Below are 25,020 nucleotides of genomic sequence, written 5' to 3'. Positions count from 1 at the left end.
GAGGGATGGCAGGACGGAGACGCACGGGAGGATGGGTGACCAGGCGACGGAGGGGTCTGGGCCACCTCGGCTTGTATGCACCCCCGACTGTACCCCAGCCCCAGATACCTCCCAGCAGGCTGAACTTGGTGCTTTGTCTGTACTGAGACGGACAGAGGCAGGCGGCTGCCCTGGGCAAGACCTGGACCGGAAATCCGTGTGTCCTGTCCTGTGAGTGTGACATACATGCTGTACACACACACCCGTGTGCCTGGTGCCTGGCGGCCTGCGCAAGATCAGGGGGTTCAGAGCTCCCCGCTTGCTTCTTCGCTCACAGCCCCCAAGGGGCACCACTGTACATGGGACGCAAGCTCAGGGCCAAGCAAGGTCGGGTCCACGGGGCAAAGCGAACCCCTTGAACTGAGTCATCGTTCTAACTTGTCTCTCTGTGGCATCTGTCCCTTGCTGGAAAAGAGTTTGTTTTCTGGGGCTGCCACTCAAAGTATCATTTTGCACCGTACCGTTAACATTTTCAGAGTGTTTGCTGATTGGTGTTTATTGAAACTAAATCCATTTCCAGATGATGCGAAAATAGTGCTCTACTGTTTACCATGTCGGATCCTTGTTTCGGATATTTTCGTGCGTCATCTGTTCTCGCTTGAACGCTGTGGAATCTGTCGGGGAAGTGTTATGCGGATGAAAACCCACATTGCAGTGAGTTTCTTTAATGCAGATGTGCTGCTAGGAATATTGCCGTCAAGGTGCCTGCGTTGACAGCTGAAGTGCAGTCTGCCTGGGTGACGCCGGAGTGCGGCCTGGTCCTCGGGAGTTTTCGGGGGGGCTGGGATCTGGGCCCAGGTCCGGCTGCCGGGAGCTGAGTCCAGCCTGTTGGAGAGCCCGTCTCCCAACACCGCCGCTCGCCGGCGGGGTGGCCTCGGGGGGCGAGCCGCCCGACCCCGGGCTGCGGGTCCCGTCTAGGAGGTGGCGGTGCCTGGGTTGCGGGAGGGCTGCACCGAAGCGCCGTCCGGTCGCCGAGAGGCAGTGCTGAGCATCTCTCGTTCTGAGTTGGATGCCGTGTGATGGTGTTTTTGTCTCCGATTCTCAGTGGCTTCTAAATAATCCCGGGCCCGAGGTTTGATGGCCTCTCAGACTTGATGGACTCGGAAGCGTTTTTGCGGACTTGGAAGTGGTACAGGGGGCACTCCCAACAAAAAAAGGATAGGATAGCTGCCCAACTCAGTACGCTGACCCGTGGAAGTCCAGCTGTGGCCAGACTTGCCCTTGAACGCACGCCCTGGCTCCGAGGCGGCGAGGGAGGGTCTAACAGGTGCGTCTCGGGAGTCGCTGGCAGCTGTGTGCAGGTTGGGCCTGGGGGTCAGACAGCCTTGAGTTCTGCCTTCAGAGAGACCCCAGGCCTCCGTCGCTTCCAGACGGGATGCGCCCGTCCTGAGATCGAGCCCCCGGGGTGGGTGTGGCCGAACCTATCGGATGTCCACCAGGGCGCTGTGCTGCTCTTTGCCGGGGGCCGGCTGCCTGGCCACCCCCGGGCATCTCCCCAGGACCGTTCTTGCCAGGGGGACACGGGGGGGAGCAGGTGTCCCTGTATGGCAGAAGTAGTTGGGAAGTGAGTGTGCTGTGCCCGGTCCTTCTGCCCTTGACTGCCCCTGGATGCAGAGGGTCCGGCAGAGGTCCCCTCGGGTCCCGGGTCCCCGAGTCACCCCGTGGAGAGCTGCCCCCTCGTCAGGAACACGGGTCTCCTCGCGGTGAGAGAACAGCTCGTCTGTGTGGGCTGGTGCCCGGCCTGGGGTGTGACCACTGAAGAGGCGGTGTCGGCGGGTGCCGTGGGTCAGCGCAAACTGCCATGGCCCGGACTGCGCCGCAGCGAGCGGGCGGCCCTTCTCCCCAGCCCCAGCCCTGCGGCTTCCGCGTCCCCGTCCACGCGTGTCCGTTCACTCGCTGAGCCCTGCAGGCGCGGTCTCCTTCCCCCGTCCTGTCCAGGGGCCTCCCTCCCTCCATCCGGGTGGTGAGCTCCGAGGGTGGGCACCCCTGCCAGACGGACTGGCCTGGTGTGTCAGCCACAGAGAGGTGCCACTTTGACCTTGTGCCTCTGGGACTGGAACTGACCGGTAGCCCGGCGCCCTGTCCGGCCCGCCAGGGCTTGGGGTGCCGGGCTGTCCCTGCGAGACTTGGGGCCCCTCCCCAGGCAGCCGCCTGGGGCCCAGGACGGATCCTGTCCGGCCTCCCTCCGTCCGTGTCCCCTGGGTGGGACTCCGACCCACGTCTCCCTCTGCCCCGTTGCACCCCCCGCCACCCCGCCCCCGAAGTCTCTCGCGCGGCTGTTGCACAGCTAGTCCTGCCTCTGCAGCCCTCTGGACGGGCCTGAAGGAACAGGTGGAGAATTTACAACACGGGCGGTCAGCCCTGGCCGGTGCGGCTCAGTCGGTTGGAACAGCGGCCCCGTAATCAGAGTGCTTCCCTCTTGCATCCACGTTTCTCTCCCTCTCTCAGAGCAAGGGGGAAATGTCCTCAGGTGAGGATAAGGTAGATTAAAAAATGACCACATAAAGGCGGTCAGAGAGCCAGCTCCCGGGAGGAACTCCCTCCAGCTTGGGCAGCAGGCCCTGTTTCCGCCCCGGGTCTCGGTTTGCCAGCCTCCACAGTGCGGGGGGCTGGGCGTGGAGCCCCCGCGCCTGCCCAGACCGGACCGGAGGGGGAGGACCCTGGGGTGGCGGTCCTGTGGCTGTGCCTCCCAGCACCGCCGATCCTGAGCGAGCCTCTCGTCGCTGCCCCGTGGCCGGGTGACGACACATCAGTAATGAAAGCAGAGTGGGTGCCCTGGTGACCTTCCCGAGTGTCCACACACTGTATTTTAACTGGGAAGTTGAAAGTGTTTTCTGTACTTGATACTTTAAAGGCCTCTTGGGCGATACGAGAGGCCGGCGAGTGCGGCCTGTGCGTGGCCTGCGCCGAGGACACGGCTGTAGGCAGAGAAGCCTGACTTTCGTGGGACACCGCCAGCCCGGTTACAGTCGTGTGGTGGTCAGTGACAGGTCTCCCAGCGGGCCGTGGTCACATGTGTGCTCTTCAAGGGCTCTTGTGGCCAAAAGGCCACACTGCCCCTGACGATGCCTGGAGAGGGGGTGTCGGGGACCTGTGGGCCGCTCCGGGGGTCCTTTTCAGCCACCGCAGCACCCTGCAGCCTGCGTGGAGGCAGGTGGGCCTGCCCGGGGGCGCAGTCCCAGGTGCCTCTCCCCTGGGAGGGACTCCTGCTCTGTCCGTCTGTGTTAACACAACCCAGACCAGGCCCTGCCTCCCGGAGCCCGCAGATCTGTTCCTGGAGGGGTGGGCCCACACTCGGGGTGCAGTGGGCCCTGGTCTGGCCTCCGGGGTGCCGGCTCTCGCACGGAAACGGCAGTGCCTCCCAGCCGGGTCTGTGGGCCTCTGCGCGGTGGGACTCCCGTGCAGTGACCTGCGTGTGGACGGTTCCCCGGGAGGACGAGACTGTTCGGTGAGCACGTCACGTCCCAGCCCCGGGTCCAACACGTGGTGCTGCTCTCTGTCCGTGCATCCGTCCGTCCTTCCGTGTGTCCGTCTCTCTTGCCTCAGCAACGGCTCTTGGCTACATCGCCGGCCTCCCCTGAGTCCTCCACCCCTGAGCCTTCAGCCAGTGTCTCACGCCCAAGGGTGACTCGTTGGTGGTTCCTTTTGTCGTCTTCTCCGTTAGGGGAAAACGGGGCGGAGGGGCCAGGGCTGGGGCCGCAGGGCCCATGAATGTGTAGTTGCTGAGCGTGCCAATGGACCTGTGCCGGCAGAGGTGCACGCCTGCAGCTCCAGGCCGTCCCTCGTGCCTTTCCCCCGCGGCGCCCCCCCCCCCCCCCGAGGCGGCTCTGCTCACTTCAAACCAGCGGCTCCCCAGTGTTGCGTTCGGCGCCGGGGAGCGGTCTCGCGGAAGACAGCTTTTCCAGGGACCAGGCGGGGGGTGGTTTCCAGATGGTTCAAGTGCATCTCGTTCAGGCTCACCTCCTGCTCTCGGCCCGTTCCCAGTGGGCCCGGCCCGCGGCCCAGAGGTTGGGGGCTCCTGCTCGCTGTGGACAGCCACCTTTTCACCCCAGCGTGATAGGCTTTGCCTGTTCCAGGGTGTGATGTGATCTGATATGAAATGGAATCTGTGTTACACGTGCATGCATGTTTGTGTGTGCTCAGTGTTAAATGGATGTGTGTTACACCATCCACGCTGTTTTGCAAACACTTTTTTAACTCAACATGATGCTTCTGTGTTCTGTGCACGTGCTGGCCTGGACCGTTCGCCTGCTCCGCGCGGCCTGGTGCGTCGTGTTCCACCGTGGGGACCTGCTTGCCGCCCTGGGCTCGCCCACTCACCTGCTGACGGGCACGGGCTGCCTCTAGCCCTTGGCTATTCTGCGTGAAGCTACCGTGGACTGTTCTCATACATGTCTTTTTATGGGCATATGTTTTCATTTCTCTTGGATAAATTCCTAGACGTGGAACTGCTGAGTCGTAGAATTAGGTGTATGTTTAGTTTTATAAAGCAGCTATAAAATTTTACACTGCTACCAATCATGTATGGAGAACAGAGCTATTATTTTAAACCATTTAACAAGGGTTTGCCTCTCTGCTGGAGGGGTGGGGGGGGGCGTGTGGGTGGGGGCGCCCTCCCGTCCCTTGTTCCTCTTAGCGCTCAGCGAGGGGCGGGCTGCAGGGTCCCCCTGCTCCGGAGGACGGGCGCTCTGCTTGGCTCCTCTTTCCCCGGACGTCCAGAACGATTGTTCGCCCATTGAGTTGCCCTGGGCCGTGCCTGGCCTTCCCCCGCTCACCGTGCTCTCCCGGCGGAGGGGGACCGGGGCCTGGCCTCCCGGGTACTCCTGGTTCTTGTCAGCAGCGGGCCTGCCTCCCTGCGTCTGTGACTGACGGAGGCTGGTCTCCTGGTGGGTCTCGGCCTGAGGTACACCGGCCGAGCCTGTGTTCTGGGCGGCCGCCTGCAGGTGAGGCCCCCGTGAGCCGGGCAATCTTAGACACCGTGATCCGCGGGCGCTGGCCGCACCGGCCACGGCAGGGCTGCCGGCAGCTTCTCCGAGACTCCCGCGGGCCCGTGGTCTCGGAGACATGGTTTATAGGGCTCCCTGAATGGGGATTCCGTTTCACTTATTTATATCCTACCTCTCTCGAGAAAGTACTTTGAGGACTCGACAAAATAAGGGTCCCGTGAGGGGATGGTACTGGGGTTGGGCCAGAGGTGATGACAGATGCAAACCCAGCCCTGGCTGGTGTGGCTCTGTTGGTTGCAGCGTCCTGTGCACCAGGGGGTGGGGAAACGGTTGTGGGTTCGAGCTCCAGTCGGGGCGCACGTGGGAGGCAACCAGTTGATGTTTCTCTTTCACATCGATGTTTCTTTTTGTCTAAAATCAATAAACATATTTTTAAAAAATGCAAACACAGCAACCACAAATACCAGGAGAGCTGGCTGTGAACAGAGACGCCGTAAATGGAACGTCTCTGGGTTGACGGAAACAACCTGTGCCCTTGAGCTGGTCACGAAGAGAAGTGACTCGTGAGGGAGCTGTGTCCCGGAGTGGCGCGTTCTGCCGCCAGCTGAGGCCTGGTGACGAGTGTCAGGCCCGGGTTCCCGCAGCTGCCTCTGCCCGAGCCCTCCAGAAGCAGTCAGCAGCCCAGCGTGGAGGGATGATCCGGGGACGGTCACTCCGCGAGGAGCCCGTCTAGGGGTGCTCGAGTGTGTGTGCACCCCGTGTGTGCGGGGCACTGTGAGGGACACCGGGAATCACGAGTGGGCACCCCGGCCCCTTAAGGCACTAGGGGTGTGGCTGGGTGTTGGACCCCGTGGTGTGCAGCCGGCCGGCCGGCCGCAGCCACACCGGCCACTCCGGGGGTACGGGCAGCGATGGGCCAGCTGCCGTGCTGCTGGGCGGATCCACCGCGGGGAAGGGGCGAGGGCCACGCCGCCTCGGGGTGCGTGCCAGCGGCGTCTTCCCACGTGCCTGCTGCCGACGCAGGGTTCGGAGCCGCACGTTGCAGAGGAAACCGCCGTCCCCTTGGAAGGTACGTGACATTTCAGAGATCTGTCGCAGGAGACAGGTTTGACAGCTTCGAATTAGGTTTGAAAGAGTTTTTCTTTGAGGAAAGAAAATCATTACTTCTATTTTAAACGTCGTTGGGAAGACATAAACGGCTAATCAAATCACATACTTGATGTACGTGGAGTGTGATTTCCGTGCCCACGGAAGGGCCGCTGGTCGTGTCTTCGGCCGCCCGGCAGCGTTGGCGATTTGAAAGCAGTTCGGCTCTTAGAGTCAACGGCTATTGAAGGGTTTACGGAATCTGGAAAAAAGTGTCATGATTGAAATCCGTCCCCGTCTGCGCGCTTGCACCTAGGGGCACTCTTTGGGGAGAGGGGAGGCGTGAGGGGCGCACTCCTGTCCAGCGTGTTGAGGAGGGCGGCCCTGTGGACGGCAGAGGCAGGACCGGCGGAGACGCTGCTGTGGTTTTCTTCTCTCGGCTGCTGTGACGCGGCGGGGAGTCGCGGGGAGAGCGGGGAGAGAGCTGGGGCGGCCGGGCCAGCAGCCCTCCTTAAAAGGGAGGCCAGGGGGACCGGGAGCACGGAGGCAGAGGGCCACACAAGACCTGGAGGCTGCTGCAGTGTGTGGGGGGTTCTGTCCCAAATGCCGGTGGTGTTCGAGGGCATTGGCCAGGCCCCCAGGCAGCTGGGCAGGCCGGGCTAGCTGTGGCTCAGCCCTGACCCTGGGGGTCTGCTGGGACACCCCAGCTCCAGAACTTTCTCTGAGGGAGCCAGGTGTTGGAAGGTGGCCAGCCCAGCGCGCAGCTGCCTGCGTCAGCCAGGGACGGTCTTGGCCGGTTCCAGCCAGCCGCCTGCAGTTTCGATTTGGCCGGGCCGGGGCGGGGGGCCCTGGAGTCCAGTGCCCGTGTGCCCGCTGGCCGGCACAGTGCGGCCCGGGGCCTGACTCTCCGTCTGCTCCAGGGCTGCTGGGGGGCCGGGCGCCATGCCCTCCCTCAGAGGGGACCCTGGGGAGCTGTAGGGACCTGGCAGCAGCTCAGAGGAGGAACCAGCCCACCGTGCCCGTTCCCAGGAAAGAACTTACGCAGCCAGTGTCTTTGCCAAGTGCAAGTGCAGCACAGAAGGTGAGGGTTCAGGAGCCGGGAGCCCGGCCTCTGGGGCAGAGGTGGGCTGCTGGGCCCCGGCAGGCCGGGCCGGCTGCTTCCAGACCCCAGCCCGCTGGGGACGGGGCCCCCGCCCTCTTCACTGCTTACCTCCAGCCGGACAGACCGACCCCACAGGGCCAGACCTGCCTGTCGGTTTTGTGTAATTACACCGGTGATTTTGAGGCACTCGTGGAGTTGCACGTGGTCGTTAGGGAAGTGGGCCCTTGACCTTGTCTCCCCGGCGAGAACATGTTTCAAAGTGGCAGGAACACGACCAGGCAGTGGACGTGGCTCGAATCCACAGGTGGTCAGGTCCTCCCGTGTTACGTTCGTGTGGGTGTGTGTCCACTGCTGCGCAGGTGCGGCACCTGTGGGCTCCGTGTGCACCGCCACGGTCAGGACACAGAACGGTCCCTTCACCCCAGGGACCCGCTGCTGTCTGTCCGTAGCAGCCACACCCACCGCGGGTGGCAGCGCAGGTCATGGCCGACACACAGGGCTGTGCACAGAGCTGGCCGCCGTCCCAGCCCCGGCCTGCTCAGGGAAAGTTCCAGAGTCAGCGTCCCTGCCGCTGACCCTGACCGCCGCCAGTCTGCCCCCTGTCTTCATTAGGACTGTCCTGTGCGTGCAAGCAGGTGGCGTGTGGCCTCTCAGGGTGGAGTTTGTTTTCACACGGGACAGCTCCCTTTGAGATTCATCGCGTCGCGGCCTGCGACACCACATGGTTCCTTTTTGCGTCCCCACGTCGTCCCTTTTTCTCGGTGAGGGACGGTCTGTCCTAGAGGATTTGACCGGATTTCAGACCAGGACCCTGGAGACCTGAGAGGTGCAGGACGACCCCTCCGTGCTCGGTGTCCAGAGAAACGGGGTGTCTCTGGCCTCCACGCAGCTGGCCCGTTTCTCTCTGAACACCCGTGGGGTCACATGCGTGAGGCCGGCTGGGGAACCACGCAGAGCCGCCTGCACACACGGCTGGCGAGTCTCGTTCGCCCGGGTCGTGTGTGTTATGTGCAGCGTGTGGACTGACATACATGCAGAGCCAGGACTTGGGAGAAAGGGTTTCGGGGTGTTGCCGTTCAGCTCGTCAGCAGCCCTGCTCTGGCGGCGGCACCGGGGTGCCTGCGTGGCCGTGGTCTGCTCCCGTGTGCGAGGCCGGGGCCCGAGATCTCGTTTCAGACGGAGGTTTGGGCCGGTCCTTCCTTGAGGAAGCACGTCAGCCCTGGGTTTTGAACGTACAGGCGCATGTGTCCTCACATCCATCACACGAGTGAAGTGAGGTGGCGTCTGTGGGTTGCGGGCCCTGCGCACACGCATGCTGGGCGCTCGTCTGTGCTTTGGGGACTGATGAGACGCCCGAGGGCATCGGCGCGGGTGACGGCTGGTTCCGAGGTCCCAGAGTTATTTACCCGACGACGGTGAGTCGGTAGCCTGTGCACATGCGCTCCCGAGGGGCCCTGCGTTCTTTCCTGGTGTTGGGGGGTGGGGGGGTGACCAGCAGGGTGGGCCCCGGGCCGGGCTGGTGTTCTCCAGTCTTTCTCTGTGTCCTGCATGCATTCCTCCGGGCGCGGGGGCGCAGCCTCTGTGCCCGGGGCTGCCATGACTGGGTGGTCAGACTCTGGTCAGACGGGAGGCCTCTCCCAGTGCAGGTCTTGGGCGGTGGGGGCCCACACCCCCGTGGAGTGGTAGTTCTGACTGCGTGCTGGGCGGGGAGCAGAAAGGGCCGAGTCAGGGTACACGCTCCCTTTGTCCCTGGGCTGGGGGGCCTGGGCCCTGGTTCCCCGTTTCTGGGCGAGACGCCCTCTGAGGTCTCGTCTGGCTCTGGGTTTAGTCTTAAATTTGTTTCCCCGAGAGGAAGTACATGTTGGGCCGCGACCTGACCTTCCGTGGCAGTGAGGGCGCTCCGCTCACACCCGTGTGCCTATGGCTCTGCGTGCTCCGGCCTGCGCCGTGCCGGGCCCCGGGAGGGGGCCTCGCAGGCTGACCCGTCTCTGCGTGCAGGCCCGGCCTCCGCCCTGTTGGGTGGCAGCGGCGTGCTTTGTTTTAAACGGAGTCTCCCCCAAACCTCAAGGTGTGCATTCCTAACTTACTTTGAAGTAAAGCAGAACCCCGTTTCCCTTGGATTCGGGGATCTTGGGCTCACCTGGTCGCGTCAGGGACGCGCCGGGAGGTGCTGAGAGTGGAGGGCTGGGTGCGTCCAGGGAGCCCGCCAGCGCTGCACGGGATCCCCGCTGTGGTTCTCCAGGAGGTGCTGGAGGGGCTGCTGAGGGTCACGTCTTGGGGTCCTCGGCGAGGAAGAGAAGCTGAAGGTAAGGGGATTTTTCTAGGCCGCTCACGGCTTCATTCAAGTCATTTTCGCTGTTAGTGTGTTTCAGTTCTCCAAGGTCAACGTCGGCCTCTGCCCCTGCGCCCGAGGAGCGCCCACTTGGGCTGCCCGTGCACAGGGTGGGGGGCAGTCGGCTCCTTCTCTCCAGGGCCCCGAGGGCTGGGGGTGATGAGGTCACAGCGGGGCAGGCAGGGTCCCAGGGGCTGTTCCCAGCCACTGTGAGTTACCCGTACTTCATTTCGTTGTCCCGCCTGGCGCTCTGCATGCGGCCCACCCACCCTACAGCTGGTCACTCTTCTCCACTGTGATGGTGGGTGCGTCAGGGCTTCGGGGCTCACCGCTCGGTCTTCAGGTCTGGCTGCACTTTTTTCTCCTTCTTTAAAGCTTCTCCCTGCTCCTTCTGCAGTCTAATCTGTGGCCAAGACTTGGCTGGAGCCCGTTGAGAAGCCCGGCCTGCCTTGGCCTGTTTGCCCGGCGGGGCGGGGGTGGGCGCTGAGCCTCCCCTCGTTGCGTGGGTGCCCCCGCCCCCGTTCTCCCCGGCTCCCAGGTCCCTGGAACTCACAGGCTGGCACCTTGGGGTCCCTGAGACAGACACCCTTCTGTAGGTGTGGCGGGCATAAGGGTGGGTTCCTTCGCTTTTTCAGAGCCCGCCACCGAGGTCCTGCCGCCAGGACGAGGGGACCCGCCTCCTCCGGCTGCTGCTGCCGGGACGCAGGCAGAGGCAACTTGTCCCCGTCCTGCGTCTGTGCCACCAGCTCCGCCCCTCCGTGCTGGCGCGGGGGCCCACGGCGCTTCCCTGCGCATTCTCCAGGTTGTGGGACATCTGTTTCTTCGCAGAAGATGGAGAAATACAGGGAAGGGGGGCGGGGGTGAAATGACAGAAGAGTCTCCTGACCTGAGAGACACACTTTACCTGTCACCTGTGACCTCAGCACGGAGAAGTGCCTTCCACCACCCCGGGTGCGTTTCGTGCCTCGTGCGTACGTGTACGTACCAGAGACGGAGTTCACTGCTTACGGAGTGCTTCAGAGCTTCTGTGCGAGATTCGGCCTGCTCTGGGCCTTGTACCAGCGTTCCCGCTGAGCCTGCGCGTGTGTGGACTCCGGGCGGCTGGTCTGTTGAGGACGGCCCGCGGGCTGGGGGCGCGACGCGATGGCTGTGTGTCTGCAGCGATGGGGAGGGCGCGTTACTCGACTGCCTCCCTTTTATGTGGCGTCTTAGCTGGTTTCTTCTTATGTCAGCATTGGCCACGCCTCTCATTTCTCCCCAGGGGCAGAATGGGGTGGGGGCAGGATCTTCTGGAGGGGCGCCCCCTCCCCCACCGTGGGTAGGGGTGCTCATCTCCCGAGTCCCTGGCATGTTGCTCTGTCATCAGGGGGGTTGTTGGTGACAGAGTGTCAGCACAGAGGTTTGGGGTCACTGTGCTGAGCACCAGGAGGGCCGGGCTCACCGCCTGGCCCCGTGCCCTTTGCCAAACGGAGTGTCGATGGGGCACCTGGCGGAGAGGCACTTAGAGGAGGCGTCTCCCGTCTTCCTCCCCACGTCCCGAGCGCCCCACACCCCCCTCCTCCCCTCCAGCAGGGTCGGCGCCCTCCTGGTTCCGGAGGCTGCATGTCCTTAACGCCCGTCTCCCTCCGCCCTCCCTCCCGGTGGGCTCTGGGCCGTCTCACGGAGCTGCGTGCGCCTTGGCTGGTCCTGTCCTTGTTCAGTGTTGTTTGGGACCAGGGAAGACCATCGATGAGACCCCTGTGGGTGTCTGATTTACACCTGTCTGTCCATCGCCGCGCCCCCACCTGGGCGCCCCCCCAGGAGGACGCCTTTCACTCCTCCGGTCTTCTCTGCGGGAAGAGGGCGGCTTCCCGCGGGCCGGTGGGGACACAGCCAGGCCTCTGGGGCTGAGGGTCCGGCTGCTGCTCGGACCAGCTGCTTTCGCTGCCGCAGCCACCGGGCCATTCGGGGTGTGGGAGCGCAGCTCGAACTCACAGGGTGACCTGAGCCGCCGTGTGGGTGGGCCGCTGCCCCCGGAACCTCCTCCTCCTTTCAGAACTTGGCCCGCGCCAGCCAGGCCCGATCAGCAGCACCCACTCGCTGATTTGCTCTCCGCGTTCATTTTTCCCGTCGTTTCCAAGGCTCCCCACCCCCAAACCTGGCACCCTCGTGTTCTTGTCCATTTCTCCACGGCTGGGGCCGCTGAGAGAGAGAGAGGGAGAGAGAGAGCAGGGCATTTCTGCAGTGGCCTGGAGCTCCCCGCGCCCGTCTGCACCCCTCTGCACCCCGACGGCCTGCGTGGGGCACGAACGCCAGAAGCTGGGGCCGCAGCAGAGGAGCGGGCTCACGGGTGGACCCCACGAGGGGCAGCGCAGAAAACGGCCTGTTTTGTTTTCCCTCACGTGTGGTCGAGTTCCCAGCCTTCGCGTCCAGGTTTCCACGGGCTGTCCCTGTATCCGAAGTCAGGATTCCTGAAATCTTGGCTGTGGGGTCTTTTCCACATTCTTAAAGCTCAAAACCAGCTGAACACAATTAATATCACAAAATGTCCATAAACATTCTCCTGCAAGAACTGTGTGTACATTTTCTGCCCGGAGGGCCTTTTCTTGCCGAAGTCGAAACTCCCGGACCCAGTGAGGGGGGCGGGGAGGTCGGGGGGCGGTTATGATGACGTGCTGATTTGACCCAAGTGTCTCGATGCCAACGTGGGCTTATTTGGGACATGGAAAAAATGAGCCTTTAGGGCGGTGGCTTTCCTCCCCCTGAATAAAGGGCGATTGTTCCAGGGCGAGTGGATGTGGTTTGTTTGTTGTTAGGCACCAGTTAGTGGAACCGAATCCTGGGAGGGGGCGGTGGGGGTGTCTCCGGCCGCACCGCGCTCCTTGTGTCCTGCCCAGCGCGCAGAGGACCTTGGTTTTTCCCACGTGACAGCCAGCCCAGCGGTCTCCACCACGTCGCCCCTGATAGGCTGGGCCTGTCTGGGGGTGCCGGGCAGGGACACAGGCAACAGGACGGAGCGGGGACGCCATCCCAGCCGGCCTGGCTTGTGCTGGCAGAGGCGTCGGAGGTCCTGACTGGAGGGCAGGATCCTGTGTGAGGCCCTGTGGGCGGAGCATGGGGGTGAGGTGGGGAGAGGCCCCTCCCGCCCACACCCCCTGATCTTTTAGCAGTGCCCCCAGCGGCCCCCCAGGCATGCCACCTGACCAGCCTGCTGGTGACAGCCCTGGCGCCACCCCCCTTCCGTGTGGGGAGTTGGGTGCTGCGCCCCCTCGCAGCCGCCCTGGGGGCTGAAGGCAGGTGAGTCATGGGAGTGGAGCCGAGGAAGGCAAGGTCGCCCTCCCTTGGAGGGACCTGCCAAGGGAGGCCGGGGCGGGGCCGGGGAGCACTGGGGAGCAGGGAGCGCCCAGGGGGCCGAGTGCCCTCGCCGCGTCGTGTTGGCTCGGGGTCCAGGCTGCTCGCCGTGTCCCCTGGACACACCCCTGCGCGTCCACTGTGGCCTTGAGCTGACAGTGCCTGGCACGCTGCGTCTGTGCGGATGTCCGTCTGTCTGGCCGGGCTGTGTACTGACACAAGCAGACGGGTGTTCGGGGCTGGGCGCTCGGTTTCTCTGTGATCTTCTGGTTCCCACGTCTGCTTGCAGCCTTTCCCCACCTGCCATCTTTGAACCTGAGACAGTTGGGGGGGCTGCTGTGTGTGCAGAGGGGGGTCCCTGGCACACATTCCCCTGTCGTGGTCCCGTTGCTCAGGGTTGCCGCCTCTCACAGACCAGCACCTGGGCGCCGCGGGTGGCCGTGGGGCTCCAGGTCGTCTCGGGCTCCAGGTCGGCCCTCGGCGGGGTGGTTGGGGGCTCCTCAGCAGCTGCCTACGGCTCAGGCTTCCCTCCGTGGAGCCTCGCGTCGGGCGGGCGGGCGGGCGTTCCCCGGAGGACCCGCGCCCCACGTCCGCGCGGCCCCGCTGCACCTCCGACAACGACGGGCACCGTTGGAGGGCCTGCCGGCGGCGTCTGTGCCCAGCACGTTTCTTAGAGAGGGGGCTGGGCTCCAGATGGTTGGTTCTCGCACAGCCCTGCGCCTCCTCTGAGCACAGCCGAGCATGGGACTCCCACCAGGGACGCCCCCCACCCCCCCCGGGTGGGGAGACTGTCGCCCTGCTCAGCGACCCAGTCAGGACCCCTGTGCCGAACACGCACCATTGTTCCCAGGACTTGGGCAGAGAGGGGTTTGGTGCTTGCAAGGACGACCTTGTCCTGAGTTGCGGGCCACGTCTGCGGGTGACGAGCACTTATTGAGCACCTGCTGTACACAGGCCTCAGGCTGCCCTTCCTTACCTCTCTGAGTGGGCCCTGGCACCTGGGACGCTCACCTGTGAGTGCCGTCTGCTCTGTCTCGGACAGCCGAGGCCGGGGCAGCCGGGCCTGCTGACTGGAGCCCGGGCTCCCCCTGTGTGGTTGCAGCCCGCCTGCCCGCCGGCCGGCCCAGCAGCCCGTCATCACAGTGCACCTGCGAGTGCCCGAGAGGTGACCCCGGAATCCGGGAGCAGGTTCCAGGTGAGCCCATGCTCTCCCCAGAGCCCGGGGGACGCGGGGCACCCCCTTGGATGCAGTGAGTGCGGCAGTCCCCGCTGCCCACGGCAGGGCAGGAGATGGCATTTCACAGCCCGGGACGACCCGTGTGTGAGCCAGTGACGGCCAGGACCCCAGGCCGGGTTCCGGCAGGCCCCGCGAGGTGGTGAACAGAGCCAGCGCTCCAAGCCCTGGTGCGAGAGAGGCGTTAGGCGTCACTCATTCACGCACAGGGAGGGAAAGCGGGCAGTCAGCACGGAGGCTCCGCCCGCAGCGGGGGCGCCTGGGCCGGCCCACCCCACAGACGGGAGGGACGGTGGGGGCTGTCCCTGCCGTCCAGGGCGGAGGAACAGCTCTGGGTGCCAGCCGAAGTTCACGTGCAGGCAGGACTGGTGCCCCCGGGACGAGCCACGGCAGAGCTGCTGAGGCGCGCTGTTCGGGGGGCTCAGCTCATGCCGCTGCAGAGAAACGGGCTGGCCGACGGGATGGTGTGGCTCTCGCGCGCCCGACTCGGTGCGAGGAGACACAGGTGGCCCCGGTGGAGGGGCCGTGGCCTGGCTCCACGCCCTCCAGGCTCTGGGTGCTGCCCTTCCGCCCCCGTGAGGAGTTTGGGGGCTGGCGCGCCCCTCACTGCCAACACCTGGGCGGAACACACATGCGATGTTGACTGCTGTCGCCCCGGGGGGTGGTGCGGGCGGATGCGGGAGCCCTGCCCGGCCCAGGTGGGGCTGAGTGGCGTGTGTCCGTGGGGCGGGGCCCGTCACCAGCCACAGGTATGGCCTCCCGCGCGAGCTCCTGCGGCTGCCGCCTGAGGGACACGGTGATTTTCTATCCGCTGAGTCACTTCTGTGACCGGTTGCCTTTCCCTGGGGGTTCCCAGAGAAATCTGCCGAGAAGACTCCCCTGGCCAGTCCGCCGCGCGCCGTCCCCAGGCCCTGCCCCCAGGCCCTGCGGAGCAAGTGGGTTTGAGGTCTCCGCCTTTCTCCGGCCCCCCGCCTTTCTCCGCGCCGCCCCCCGGCTTTTTAAGTGCTAACACCCTTCGAGGCGCAGTGGGCACCTGCTTTAAACATCTCGTCTCCCGAGCCCCTCCCCGTCCTCGGGCACCACACGAGCGCTGGGGCGGCCAGCCTGGAGGCGCTCGAATGCCCCTAGGAAATCCCACGAAGCATCACCTCCTCCGGGAAGCCCTCCACTCAGGCGGAGCCGTGCGTTCCCTGTCGAACGAGTCTCACCGTGCGGTACCTCCCAGTGCAGCTCGGTGCCCGCCCTGAGGCTAGGTCGGTGTCCTCTGTTAGGTTTGTCTTCAGCCAGCGTTCAAAAATGAGAAGTTACGTTACAGACGCTACTGTTCGTTTCATGTGCGTGTGAGGTAGATATTCCGAGTGTATCGGGAAGTTTTACACGTACACGTGACACCTTCGCGTGTTTGAAAGCTCGTCGTTTGCGTCTGTGCGTGCCCGTGAACACCTGTGCATCTGCTCCGGGGGGCTTCAGGGACAGGAGGGGGAGGGAGCCCGTGGCACCTGTGCGTCTGCTCCGGGGGCTTCAGGGACAGGAGGGGGAGGGAGCCCGTGGCACCTGTGTGTCTGCTCCGGGGGCTTCAGGGACAGGAGGGGGAGGGAGCCCGTGGCATGCCAGCACAGGCCGCGCTGCTCGGGGGTCTGAATCCCACTGGGCAGTTCGCTGAGTATGTGATTTCCTGCTGAGCTCCAGACGCGGGGAGATGCGGAGATGAAGAAAGCGCGACCAGGGCGTTGCACCCGGAGCGACTCAGAGCCAGGCAGGGCGGGCAGCAGGCGGCCACCGACGGGGAGGTGGCGGGAGGTGGCATCGACGAGCCGGGTTTTGAAGGGCGCGCAGGCATCTGCCGGGCGAGCTGCCACCACCTCAGAGGGGCGGTCCCCTGGCTGGAGTGGGCGTTCGGTCAGTATGGCACCGTGTGATGTCATTAGGGGCTCGGGACCACGGAGAACCCCTGCCTGTCCTGCCTTCCTCGGCCCACAGGAGGCTGGGGTGTCTCTGCCCCCTTGCCCTGAACTGGAAAGTTGGGGGGGGCAGATTCCTTCTTGACCTTGGCTGTACAGTGGCCGTGACAGGGGAGGCCACCCTTCCCCACTGGGTCTTCCAGGCCATCCCTGCTGCTGACCTGGGTCTGTGCGTGAGGAGGGGCAGCTGGTGTCCCGGCCCCGAGTGTCCCGCTGCCTCACGCTGAGCGGAAGGACGCGGACTGTGGGCCTGAGGACCGACCTGCGAGGTTCCGTGGTTCCTCTGATCTGCTCCGCCGTCTGGCAGGACAAGTCCCAGGACTGGATCCCAAGGCTGTTTCAAAAGAGAAGGAACTGTGTTAAGGAACTCGACGTTTCTAGGGTTTGCGTGGTTTGGAAAGTGGGGTGTAGCAGGGGAGCTGGTCACAGTGGTGTCGTGCATTTAAAAGACACCAGTCAGCCCTTGGAGTCCGGGCCGACGGAGCGGCGGGCGTGGCCTGGCGGGTCGGCTCAGCAGTGCGTTCCCATGAGCCACCGCTCTCCTTCCCCACGGACCCTGAGGGAGGCCACCCTGGACACGGGTGCCCAGCCATCGAAGGTCCATCTGCTCCTAGGGGGAAAGCCACAGAAAAGACCCCCGGCCCTGCCTGCTGCCCAGGGCTTTGCCTGTCCCTCCTGCCCCCGTGCGGCCCTGGGCGGACAGGAAGTGGCCGATCACGTGCAGGCGCCGTACGTACGTACATTTGCTCTTCACGCCACGTGCAGGAAAATGGATGTGAGTGCTGTGTAATGCATCACCTCTCTTCATATTGCATTTGCCGAGAAAGTGCAGTTTTATTGAACATCAGGATTGAATTCTTAACTGAGTAATCAATTTCAGTAGTAAGTTAAAATGCCTCCTATTAATGGACAACTGCAACCGTTAATCAGAGTTACTGTGGATTAACAGTTGTCAGCATTTATGCTAATGGCACCGAGACACCTCGGCTCTGGACTGCACTGCCCGGTCCCGCGCTGCCCGGGCAGCCCGTGGGGCTGAGTGCTTGGCTGGCGGCGTGGGCTGTGTGGGCCCCTCGCTGGCCACTGGGGGACGTGAAGGGAGCTCAGGGCCACTTTCGTGGTGCTGACACAGTGTCACACCTTCTGGGTGGCACACTCAGCTTCACGTCACAAGAGATGGAGCGGGTTCCTTTGCTCTGGTGCTGTCCTGTGTGACTCGATGGCGTTGTGGCGGAAGCAGGACGGATGGTGTTTTCCACGAAACCATTCGACAGCCTCTGGGCCACTCGGAGTTGGCCGCACTGGAAAACGGCAGCGGAAGGGAGGCGCGGTGGGGACCACAGGAAGTCCCTGCCCTGGCCTCGCTGACCAGCCCGCTGTGCTTCCAGGGTGCCGTCGCCTGAGAGGGTCTCGAGCCAATGAAGCTGGATTCCCGTAGACGGACGGACGGACGGCCCATCGCGTGAGCGCTGGAGTGTGTGCACCGATTCATACGGGTGAGTTGCCGCGGAGGGTCTCCAGGTAAAAAGTTCCGGTTCCCCGAGAACCCAACCCCCTTTGGAGCGTGTTTTCAATTAGCTGGTGAGTACGGCTCGCCGGCCGCCTCTGGGTGTTTCATTGGGATGTCTAGGAGCAGGACCATATTGATTGCCTTTCAATTAATTGCATCTGGTATTTTCATTTATCAGAAGCAAAATACGTGTAATTAACTCAGAAGCAATATAGTTCGGTGTGAAGGGATCGTTGCCGCTGCCGCTGTAAAGATAAGTCAACGGAAATTGTGCTGCTGGAAGCTGGAGTCAGTGTTAGGTGGGGCCCCTCGACACGTTAATTACAAAGGATAAAAATGAGTTAGGGGCACAGCTCCCTGCCCCCGCCTGCCCCCCTCAAGCCGCCGGAGCACAGAGGTGGACAGGCGTCTTCGGGAAGCTTTCGCTGAGGGTGGCGTGGATTCAGTGAACGTAGTTTGGGGGGGTTGCCGGCCCCTGGGTGTCTTGAGCACATTCTGGTGTTTTCTGGTGGGTGGGTGGGGTGTGGGCGTGGGCTGCGGAGAGGGCGTCAGTCCTATCTGCGCGCACCTGGAGTGCGCTTGAGGAAACACCGACGGGGGGTGGGGAGTGCGGTCCCCCTTTGCAGCGGGGGGCGGGGGGGGTCCGCGTTTACTTACAACGTGCCGTTACCCATTTCTTCACAAAGCCTGGATCTTACAGTCTCCAAGTGGCGACTTCTCAGACGTGATTGATTTTTATTGTGCTCTGAGAAATTGTTTTCTCCTTGAGCTAACAACATCATTTTAAAGCAGGAAAAGAGTGTGTGTGTGTGTGTGTGCGCGCAAATGTCCTTGGTGTCTTGTCTTCTCTGTCAGACCCTGGGGCCTGTTCCCCGCGGTGTGTCCCATGGGACGGAGTCGCTGGCTTAGGGAAAGGTCAGGTTCACGGCTGCGGCCTCAGGCTGGGCTTCCCACCGCACGCTGTGAGCACCGGTGGCAGCTGAGCTGCACCCCAGCCTGAACCGTCAGCCCTGGGACAGGGTCTCGCTGTCCCCGTGTCCCCCTCCGTTTCCCCACAGGGCAGTGTCAGCTGGGGCCCCGATGGAGCTGGCTGGCCACTAGCGAGCGGCCACCTCGCCTAGGCCCGGGGAGGCCTTGCTTGTGAATCGGGGCGTTGGACTGGGACCGGCTCCGGGATCCCCACTTTCGCGGGTGTGATGTAGCGCAGTAGCCGGGACACTTTCCCGGGGGCGGCCTGAGGGCTTGCGTGCCGTCTGTGGGGCCGCACACATCGCAACCGACCGCGGTGCTGTAGCAGGCACGAGGCTCGAAATGCCCTGGACCGCGGTTTGGGTGACACGGGGACGTGCTCCCTGGTGCGTCGGGGTGGCCCTCCCAGCGCACACACCACTTCTACCTCTGGAGGGAAGCCAGCGTTCGCGTCCTCTCTGGCTCTCGCCCTGGTCCGTGCTTGGGCCCCGTGTGCGGGTGCCGGCCGGCCCGGGGCTCTGAGGGCCCTTCTCTGCGGGTCTGGGTCTGGGGGGGTCGGCTCCGGTTGTGGGTGCTGGGGTTATGGGGATAAACCCCTCGGGCTCCCACGGGCCCGGGTCAGAGCCCTGGCTGTGCCCGGTGCTGGGGCTCACCTGCGGGGGCGGGGCGGGGCGGGGTGGGGGTGCATCTCCTCTGCACAGCAGGCACCCGGCACCAGTGCTCCGCACGCTCCTATGGGCACCATGGGCTGGGGACGGTGTTGTTTCCTCTCGGGATGAGAACGTGGAAATGCGTAGCAGAAGGATGGGATGGACTGTTAAAATAGCCCCAGTGGCTGAGTGACAGCATTTTCACTGGACGCAACCGAACCGCTGTGGGAGCTGGGTGACAGTGGTCTTGATCTCGGGGGAGCGCTGCCGTGTACATGCGTCTGGTGTGGGAGCCGGATTCCAGCACGCTTCCCAGTGGAGTTCTGGGGCGCCGAGGGCCCGGCCCGGGAGTGGGCTCGCCTTGACCTGCCCGCCCGGCCCGCACTCACAGGGCAGCGCTCTCGTGGGTCCCCAGGAAGTAGGCTGGACCCTTGGGGCCTCTCTTCCCCGTGGCTCAGCACTGCGTCCGGCGCGTCCTGCCCACGAGGAGGCCCCCTGCGGCCGGGGTGTGGCCACACTAGGGCCATCTTTGATTGCAGCCTGAGGAAGGACCCTGTGGAGGTGGGCAGGTGATGGTGTGTTTTTTTTTTCTTTTTTTTTTTTTAACGCGGACAGAGGAGCTCAAGGAGATGAAAAACAAAACTCAAGAAGAGTCACAGCTTTGCAGAGGCAAACCTGGGGGGGCTAGAACCCCTTGGATTCTGCGGTCGGCGTCTTGGTCACTTGGAGTGTGTCTTCACTCAACAGTGTCGTACACCTCTCATTCTGGACGTGGGATTGTGGACTGTGGCACCTGTGTGTGTGTGTGTGTGTGTGTCTTCAAATCAAACATTCCCACCTTCTCCCCCCGAGGAGGTGCTCTTTGTCATCCTAGTGGGTACTGACAGGCCCCTTTAGACCTGCCTTTACTCCTCACTCTGAGTGCGCCCCCCTCCCCCCCCCTTGCTGGGTATCGGAAAGCCAGCACACGCCCTGGTTGCCGGCTCCTCCCGGAGCCCGAGTAGGTCTCCGTGGGTGCGGACGGAGCACTGTGAGTCTTGTGCGCTGTTTTGTTATTACGCATTAATATTCATCGCGGCACCTAGTTACTTTGTAATTTTTAACAGAAGCGGCAGGAAAAAATAAGTGGTTTTTGTTAAATGCCTACAGATGAGCGGAGGTGGAAGTCAGAGCTTTGTTCTGGGAGATGGTGCCGGGGCGGCTGCGGCTCTGGCTCGGCAAGGACAGGGCAGCCTGCCCAGCGGCCCGTGCCCGGAGGGGCGTGCGCCCTGCGCTGCTGTGACCGGTCACGATAGTGAGCTCGAAGCTGGGCCCACCTCCTAAGGCCCCAGGGAAAGGCGCCCTGAGGTCCCCAGGGTGCTGGCGCCTTGCTCAGGGGCGGGGAGGGCCTTGCTGTGTGTGGTCTGCCACGGTGACCAGGCTGCTGACCGTCCTGACCGTTGCTGTATCAGGGCTGCTGAAGTCTCCTCTGCGGCCATCAGGGCCTCGGCCCTGTTTCTGCTGAGATGGGTTTCTTTCTCGAAAAGCCGAAGGGACAGCGTCGCCTTCCTTTAGAACAAACCACCCACCCTTGGGTGGCTCTGGCTGCTGAGGTGCCGGTCCTACCTGGGGACGTGTGGTCTGGTGCTCAGGCCAAAGACTGCCGGCGTGAAAACCACAGACCAGGCTGTGGGCAGGGCCTCGCATCTCTAACTCTCGAGGTGAGAAGCAGCGGCGGTGGCGGCAGCGGCAGCGCGGGCGAGGGGGGGGGGGCGGGGCTTCGGCAGCTCTGCGGAGCAGGCGGGAGGGCCCAGCTGGAGCCCTGGGTTCCTCTTCGGATTTTACTCCCGGGCCACAGATGGAAGGCCCCGTGGGAGCCATTCCCTGGCAGGTGATGAGTGAGGCCCAGCCCACCCTGGCCTCCTAGCCAGGACCGGAGAGAGCTTGCCCACCCACCCTCTCATTCTGTTCTTGGGGTGTGCCCTGTCTTACCACAGGGGGTCGAGCCCCCAGCCCGGACTGACTGACTCCCCCTTGTGGGGTGCTTCCTGCTCTGTTGGCCTGTCCCCCCCCTCCCTCAGGGCTGCTGATTCTAATCAGACTTAGATTGTCCAGTTTGCGGGGGGTGGGGTGCAAAACCAAACAGCGGGTCCTGGTTCTCACTCTGCCATCCCTGTGTCTGGAGTGAGCGGGCCCGCCTGGATGTCCTTCGGTCCCAGCCAGGGTGGTTCTCTGCCGAATGGGGCTCCCCCAGCGGGACCTGCTTGAGAGGAACGTGGCCCATGGCCCTCTATCCCCTGTGGGTGGGCGGGGTGTCATTATCGAGCGCCCCATCCATCGAGGGGCGATGCCAGGAAACACCGGCGCAAGGTCCACCTCTGTTCTAAGGTTTTTATGACGGCGCTGGTGGGACGGGCCCCTTTCACTCACTAAACGATGTGGTGCTCTGACCCACCTGCCAGCGCCTGGGGCGCGGGCACCCAGGGGTAACCCACACTGAGGCCGCCCCTTGCCCCGCCGACACAGCGCAGCAGCGTGACTCGCTCTGTCAGTGCGGCAGCGTCCCCGTGTGGCCAGCAAGGACTCCTGGGATGTGCGTGTTCTCGAGGGCACAGTGGAGTCGGGCCCAGCCCCACGCACAGTGGGGCCTGACCCTGGTCTGTGGGTCCCGGGAGGTGCGGCCCAGGTGCCGGGCTCCTGCCTGCAGAGAAAGCCCCCCCAAGCCAGCCCAGTGGGGGCCTGGACACGCCCCCTGGAGGCCTCTGTGCCCTGCCCCTGTCTCCCGACAGGCAGGAGCAGCAGTGTAGGACGGGGGACGGCCGGAGGCGGGGGTCAGTGGAGTGACAGTCATGGTCTCCGAGGCCGGGAGCATGTGCGTGTTCCGGGAGGGAGGACGGGGAGGCGTGGCCCGGGCGGCCCGGTCACATCGGCTGCCGGACGTGCCGTCTTCTGTCCACCGGGAGCTCCGGACGGGGCACGGGGAGGAGGTGGTGTGGGCGGCAGGAAGCGAGCTTTCTGGTGTGAGCACGCTGGGTCTCCGGTCAGGTGTGAGTGATGAGAGAGGAAAGGTTACTTCTGTGCGTGTGTAAACATTTCTGTTCAGTGCCTGCGTGTCGCCGCCGCCGCTGTCCCTCCTCTGGGAATGCGTCGACGCGGCAACGTGTGTCGTCGTCGCGGCCTCGGTTCCCGGCAGGTTCAGTCCCTGCTTCCGGCGCCGTGTCCACAGGGGCGCACGCCGCCGCTCGGGGGACGCAGTGGAACCTCGGTTCCCGGACCTACTGTGTTCCCGAACGCCGCTCGAGGAGCAGTTCGTGGGGAACACCCAGTCCTAGGGCTGTCGGGTCGAGGGTGGAGAACCGAGACCCGGGGTTCTGTGGCACGAGCGGCTTGGTCGGGACACAGGGTGTCCGAGCCGAGTCCGACTGCAGCACTTTGCAGCCCAGCGAGCTGCCACCCCGTGGCGCTGCTGGCGCCCGGGGCTTCCAAAGTCGGTCACCTCCGATGTCGGTCACCTCCGATGTCGGGATCCCGCTGCAGGGCGCCTTTTCTCGGGCGAGGTGGAGAACTCCCCCGTCCCTGGCGGGAGTGCGCCCCCAGGCCGCCTGCCCGCGGCTCCCTCCCCACCAGGCGCCCACCGAACCCGTGGGCTTCATTTGTTGGTTGGCCCGTGTATTTTTGGCAAACCTGACAACTCCCACCTGGCCCCGTGCTGTTAAAGATAAAGCCTTGTTGGTTAACTGAGCGCTGCGGCAGTTCATTCTTTCCACGCAGCAATTAGGGCGATTCCCCCAGACTCGCGCCAGTCGAGGGGAAGCAGGAGGCTCTGAGGAGAGTGCTGCGGCGTTCGCCGGGCGTCACGGAGGCGCACGGGCGGCCCGTGCGAACACCGGCCCTGCGTGGGCCCTGCGTGCGCAGGTAAAAGGAACGTTTTCCTCTGCTCACCCTGTGAAGCAGCCCGAACGGTGACATTTATACATATTTCATAACGCGGGTTTCTGTAGGCACGGGAAGGAAACAGATCGATTTCCCCGCAGTGGGCCATTTGAAAGGAACGGCAGCGACCTGTGGGGTGCCTGCAGAAGCCGCCACGGCGAGTCGCACACGGCAGAGGACGGGGCGACAGGAAGGCAAGGTGCGGGGGTGAGAAGCCCACACCAGGGGTGAACTGCGGCAGTTTGAGCCTGTGGTCACGGTGCTGAGTGTCCGTCTCTTCGTAAATGCATTCTGACTAACAGCAGCCCCCGCCACTCTCCACCCCCCCCCCCCCCACTGCTGTCTTTCTCCGGGCTCGCAGTTCCGGGGGCCCTGGGAGCCTCCAGCCCGTGGGATCCGTCGGGAGTGGGCCCTGATCTGTGGGAGGGTGTTGCGCCGTCACTGAGTGCAGGAGACGGGCAGGAAACGTCGCAGCGCTGTCTGGCTGCCGTGCCCTGCGACTCGACCCCTTGGCTGTGGCCGCCTGCCCTGGTCCCCTCCTCGGTGCAGCTGTGCAGCGTTGGGCTGAAAGGAGCCCTTTGTGAGCCTGGCGGGGTGTAACCTGCAGCTCCTTGAAACATTCAGCTGAAGTGTGCAGGGGGCTGGTGGGGGGTGCTTTCTCCGCTCAGGATCCCAGGGCCCCGGAGCAGGTCCCGCCCCTGTCCAGGGGGGAGCCTGGGGCGGGGCGGGGCGGGTTTGCTGGAACACCCTAGCCTTCGTCCCGCCGCCCTTCCTGCAGCTTGGAGATGATGCCTGCTTGCTTCCCCAGTTTGGGGGACGCAGGGACGGGAGTGTCCCGGGGCAGCGCTCTGCGGGGTTCCGTGTCCTGGGGGAGCTGGATCGCGCCGCCCTGGGCCTCATCTGCGCCTCTTCTTAGTCAGCGTCAGCAGTGCGCGGGGAGGGAGCTGCTGGGGGCCCTCGGCCACCGACGACGGCACAGGCTCCCAGGCTGGCAGCGTCTCGGGCGACGCGGAGCTTCCGGACACTCTGGGGCGACATTAGATAAAGGCTTGTTCAGGAGAACTGCTCTAGTAACATGGAACCTTCCAGAGTGATTTCCACTGTGCTCCTTGCCTCCACGGCTCTCTGTTCGAGACCCACACAGCAGGGATGCCCCGGGCCGAGGTGGGGCCAGGGCAGCAGGGGCGCCTGGGCTGGGCCCAGCATCTGCCCGGAAGGCAGGGCTGAAGACGGTGGCGGGAGTGTTTTCTGCAGACCCCTGGCAGACCGCCTGCAAAACTACCTGTTGGGGGAGGTGCGCGTGTTCTGAAACGGGGATTTCTGTTCTGAACTCCATGGGGCTTGGGGACCCAGCTGTATTGTCCTGTCATCTGGGGGTGTCGTGGTTGTGGGGCGCTGGTGTCCAGCTGGCTGGACTGCCTCAGAACTGGGATTGTGGGGGCTGCAGGGAGGGCTCCCAAGTCTCGCTGCCCCGGGTCCTTGGGACTGAAGGGCAGAGGGGCAGTGTGTCATTGCCCTGCGGCGACCCAGTATGGTGGCCACCTCCTCACTTGCCTTCACAGGCTTGGAAGCTGGCATTTCCTGCGTGTGACTCACGGTCCCAGTCCCACGTTTATTAAAAACCTTAACTTGGAGAGCCCTGGACTCCTGGCTCTTCCTCATTCCACTCAGTGCTGCTTCCTAGTTACAGCAGAGACGGCCCCCAGCTGACCCCGGCCCGCTGGGGCTGCGCCTTCCTGGAGGGAGGAGGGCGGGTCCGTGCTGACTCGCCCACGCCGGCCTCCCTCAGGCCTAAATGGCACCGCCTTGGGGAGCCGGGGAGCCTCCTGCTTGTGCGTTGAAGCCGCAGGTCACATGGCGTTTGACTTGGCTCCTCCCTCGGGAACCACGTCACCGGTCGCGCGCCCCCCCCGCGCCCCCCCCGCCCAGCATGCCAGTGGCTTTGTGTT

The 25,020-nt window shown here is 64.1% G+C and overlaps 1 protein-coding gene across 1 annotated transcript in view; it reads left to right on the top strand.

Moving 5' to 3' along the window:
• Positions 1-25,020, top strand: part of CTBP2 (C-terminal binding protein 2) — a 106,655-nt gene that overhangs the window by 24,129 nt on the left and 57,506 nt on the right. Inside the window, exon 3 of the mRNA XM_045854374.1 lies at positions 17,419-17,526. The gene's annotated coding sequence lies outside the window, so the exon portion shown is untranslated. The remainder of the gene's footprint in view (positions 1-17,418; positions 17,527-25,020) is intronic.

Source organism: Phyllostomus hastatus, unplaced genomic scaffold, assembly GCF_019186645.2.
Source record: "Phyllostomus hastatus isolate PE091 unplaced genomic scaffold, TTU_PhHast_1.1 phas_scaffold_1066, whole genome shotgun sequence".
NCBI classification, from domain to species: domain Eukaryota; kingdom Metazoa; phylum Chordata; class Mammalia; order Chiroptera; family Phyllostomidae; genus Phyllostomus; species Phyllostomus hastatus.
This window is presented reverse-complemented; position numbering and strand designations above follow the sequence as displayed.